Raw genomic sequence first — 5,013 nt, forward strand, 5'->3', positions numbered from 1 at the left:
CTCCGGTAGAAACTTTGGGGCACTCTTTGAAGTCCTATGTGTTGGTTGAATAGATGATTATGAGATTGTGTGATGCATATCGTATAATCATGCCCACGGATACTTGAGGTGACAATGGAGTATCTAGGTGACATTAGGGTCTTGGTTGATATGTATCTTAAGGTGTTATTCTAGTACGAACTCTTGAATAGATCGACCAGAAAGAATAACTTTATGGTGGTTTCGTACCCGGCAATAATCTCTTCGTTTGTTCTCCGCTATTAGTGACTTTGGAGTGACTCTTTGTTGCATGTTGAGGGCTAGTTATATGATCCAATTATGTTATCATTGTTGAGAGAACTTCACTAGTGAAAGTATGAACCCTAGGCCTTGTTTCCACTCATTGCAATACCGTTCGTGCTCAATTTTACCATTTGTTACCTTGCTGTTTTTGTAATTTCAGATTACAAAAACCTATATCTACCATCCATATTGCACTTGTATCACCATCTCTTCGCCGAACTAGTGCACCTATGCAACTTGCCATTGTATTGGGTGTGTTGGGGACACAAGAGACTCTTTGTTATTTGGTTGCAGGGTTGCTTGAGAGAGACCATCTTCATCCTACGCCTCCCGCGGATTGATAAACCTTAGGTCACCCACTTGAGGGAAAATTGCTACTGTCTTGATCTCGATGTACTGTGGGCTTTGCTACTATAGTTGGATCTTATGATATTCTTCCACCTCTCCCTTCTTGTAATGTATTGAGTTTCCCCTTTGAAGTTATCTTATCGGATTGAGTCTTTGAGAACACTTGATGTATATCTTGCACGTGTCTATCTGCTGTGATCAACTTGCGGGTTTGTGACAATTGGGAACCTATGCATATGGGTTGGCACACGTGGGTTCGTGTGAGTACTCGGTGTATGTTTTGATGATCAACTTGCGGGTTTGTGACATTGGGAACCTATGCATAGGGGTTGGCACACGTTTTGACTCTCTGGTAGAAACTTTGGGGCACTCTTTGAAGTTCTATGTGTTGGTTGAATAGATGATTCTGAGATTGTGTGATGCATATCGTATAATCATGCCCACGGATACTTGAGGTGACAATGGAGTATCTAGGTGACATTAGGGTCTTGGTTGATATGTATCTTAAGGTGTTATTCTAGTACGAACTCTTGAATAGATCGATCAGAAAGAATAACTTTATGGTGGTTTCGTACCCGGCAATAATCTCTTCGTTTGTTCTCCGCTATTAGTGACTTTGGAGTGACTCTTTGTTGCATGTTGAGGGCTAGTTATATGATCCAATTATGTTATCATTGTTGAGAGAACTTCACTAGTGAAAGTATGAACCCTAGGCCTTGTTTCCACGCATTGCAATACCGTTCGTGCTCACTTTTACCATTTGTTACCTTGCTATTTTTGTAATTTCAGATTAGAAAAACCTATAGCTACCATCCATATTGCACTTGTATCACCATCTCTTCGCCAAACTAGTGCACCTATGCAACTTACCATTGTATTGAGTGTGTTGGGGACACAAGAGACTCTTTGTTATTTGGTTGCAGGGTTGCTTGAGAGAGACCATCTTCATCATATGCCTCGTGCGGATTGATAAATCTTATGTCACCCACTTGAGGGAAAATTGCTACTGTCCTACAAACCTCTGCACTTGGAGGCCCAACAACGTCTACAAGGAGAAGGTTGCGTAGTAGACATGAGGGATCAGTAGGAGGCACGACAATAGAAGCTAAGGCAATAGTTTCATCCCTACTAGGCAACTCCTTTTCATGAGGTTGTCTACCAAACTTAGAGAAACTGAACTCATGTGACACGCCTTCAAAGCCAACAGTGACAATTTGCTTCTCACACTCAATATGAGCATTGACGGTATTGAGAAAAGGTCTGCCAAATATGATGGAACAAAAGCTATCTTGTGCGGTAGCAAGAACGAGGAAATCAGCAAGATACTTCATTTTACCACACAAGACTTCAACATCCCTAACAATTCCCACATGGCAGATAGTATCTCTATTGGCAAGCTGAATAGTGACATCAATATGCTCTATCTCAACAGGTGCAATCTCATCTTTGATTTCATCTTATAAGGATTGAGGTATTGCACTAACACTAGCACCCACGTCACATAAACCATGATAACAATGATATCCTATATTAACAGAAACCACAGGCATGCCAACAAGAGGCCTATGTTTGTCTCTAACGTGAGGTTTAGCAATTCTAGCAGCATCTTCACAGAAGTGAATATTATGTCCCTCAACATCGTGGGACAGAAGATCTTTGATAATAGCAATGCTAGGTTCAACTCTAATTTTCTCAGGGGGTGTAGGTGTTCTAATATAGCCTCTACGTATCATAGTTGAAGCTTTAGAATGATCCTTTATCCTAACAGGGAAAGGTGGTTTCTCAATGTAAGCACTGGGAACAACAGGATCATTATAGGCAATGACTTTATCTTCAACTGGAATGGGTTTAAATACATTGACTTCTAAAGGAGGATGATATTTAAACCACTTCTCTTTTGGGAGATCAATATGAGCAGCAAAGGATTCACACAACGAAGCTACTATCTCAGAGTCAAGTCCATACTTAGCGCTAAAATCACTAAAGGTATTTGTCTCAACAAAGGATTTAACGCAATCAAACGTGAAATTCATACCTGACTCCTTACCTTCTTCAAGCTCCCAATCTTCAGAGTTGCATTTAATTCTCTCCAATAAATTCCATTTGAAGTCAATATCTCTCTTCATAAAAGAACCGGTACAAGAAGTGTCAAGCATGGTGCGATCATAATGAGAAAGCCGAGCATAGAAGTTCTGAATGATAATTTCTCTCGAGAGCTCATGGTTGGGGCATGAATATAGCATTGATTTAAGCCTCCCCCAAGCTTGAGAGATGCTTTATCTGTCACGAGGCCAAAAATTATAAATATAATTCTGATCACGATGTACTAAATGCACAGGATAAAACTTTTGATGAAATTCCAATTTCAACCGATTGTAGTCCCATGATCCAGTATCATCACATAGCCTATACCATGTCAACGCCTTATCCTTCAAAGATAAAGGAAAGACCTTCTTCTTGACCTCATCCTCGGGCAAACCTGCAAGCTTAAATAAACCACAAACTTCATCTACATAGATTAGATGCAAGTCTGGATGTGACGTTCCATCTCCTGTAAAAGGATTAGCGAGCAGTTTCTCAAGCATACCTGAAGGAAATTCAAAGAAAATATTTTCAGTAGGTGCAGCAGGTTGAGGAGAAACTATTTGTTCTTCCGTTCGAGGTGAAGATACCCCGAACAAGCCCCTCAAAGGATTAGTATCCATAGTGACAAGTGACAATAAATTTCAGCACACTATATGAAAGTTTCCTTACCAAGTTCCACTTACCAAAGGCGCTTCACTCCCCGGCAACGGCGCCAGAAAAGAGTCTTGATGACCCACAAGTATAGGGGATCAATCGTAGTCCTTTCTATAAGTAAGAGTGTCGAACCCAACGAGGAGCAGAAGGATCTGACAAGTGGTTTTCAGCAAGGTAAAATCTGCAGGCACTGAAATTGTCGGTAACAAGTGATTGTGTGCTGAGATGATTCGTAGCAAGCAACAAGTAACAAAAGTAGCAACGGTGCGGCAAAGTGGCCCAATCCCTTTTGTAGCAAGGGACAAGCCTGTACAAAGTCTTATAGGAGGAAAACGCTCCCGAGGACACACGGGAATTTCTGTCATGCTAGTTTCATCATGTTCATATGATTCGCGTTCGTTACTTTGACAGTTTGATATGTGGGTGGACCGGCGCTTGGGTACTGCCCTTACTTGGACAAGCATCCCACTTATGATTAACCCCTCTCGCAAGCATCAACAACTACGAAAGAAGAATTAAGACAAAGTCTAACGATAGCATTAAACTAGTGGATCCAAATTAGCCCCTTACGAAGCAACACATAAACTAGGGTTAACCTTCTGTCACTCTAGCAACCCATCATCTACTTACTACTTCCCAATGCCTTCCTCTAGGCCCAAATAATGGTGAAGTGTTATGTAGTCGACGTTCACATAACACCACTAGAGGAAAAACGACATACAACATATCAAATTACCAAACGAATACCAAAATCACATGACTACTATTAGCATGACTTATCCCATGTCCTCAGGAACAAAAGTAACCACTCACAAAGCATAATCATATTCATGACCAGATAGGTAATGAGTAGCATCAAGATCTGAACATAAACTCTTCCACCAAATAATCCAACTAGCATCAACTACAAAGAGTAATCAACACTACTAGCAACCTTACAAGTACCAATCGGAGTTGCGAGACGGAGATTGGTTACAAATGATGAACTAGGGTTTGGAGATGAGATGGTGGTGATGAAGATGTTGATGGTGACGAGTCCCCTCCGATGAGAGCAGTGTTGGTGATGACGATGGCGACGATTTCCCCCTCCGGGAGGGAAGTTTCCCCGGCAGGATCGTCCTGCCGGAGCTCTAGATTGGTTCTGCTCAAGTTCCCCCTCGTGGCAGCGGCGAGTCCACGAAAAATCTCCTCCCTGATTTTTTTCTAGTCGAAGCCCTTCATATAGCAAAAGAGGGGGGCAACTAGGCCAGGAGGTTACCCACAAGCCCTCATGGCGCGGCCTGGGGGGAGGCCGTGCCGTGCAGGCTTGTGTCCAACCCCTAGCGCCCCTCTGGCACTTCCTCGGCCCAGTATTTTTTATAAATCTGGAAAAAAATCTTCGTTGAATTTTACGACGTTTGGATTAGCACAGAATAGGTATCTCAACTTTGCTCCACTTTCAGGCCAGAATTCCAGTTGCCGGCATTCTCCCTCTTCATGTAAACCTTGCAAAATAAGAGAGAAAAGACATGAGGATTGTACCGTGAAGTGAAATAACATCCAAAGGAACGATAAATATCAACATGAAAACATGATGCAAAATGGACGTATCAATACTTTACTCTGGAAAGTTGGGTGGCCAACAAAGGTCTCTAGATGGTCCTC

The sequence above is a fragment of the Hordeum vulgare genome, chromosome 3H (genome assembly GCF_904849725.1).
Source record: "Hordeum vulgare subsp. vulgare chromosome 3H, MorexV3_pseudomolecules_assembly, whole genome shotgun sequence".
Taxonomy (NCBI): Eukaryota; Viridiplantae; Streptophyta; class Magnoliopsida; order Poales; family Poaceae; genus Hordeum; species Hordeum vulgare.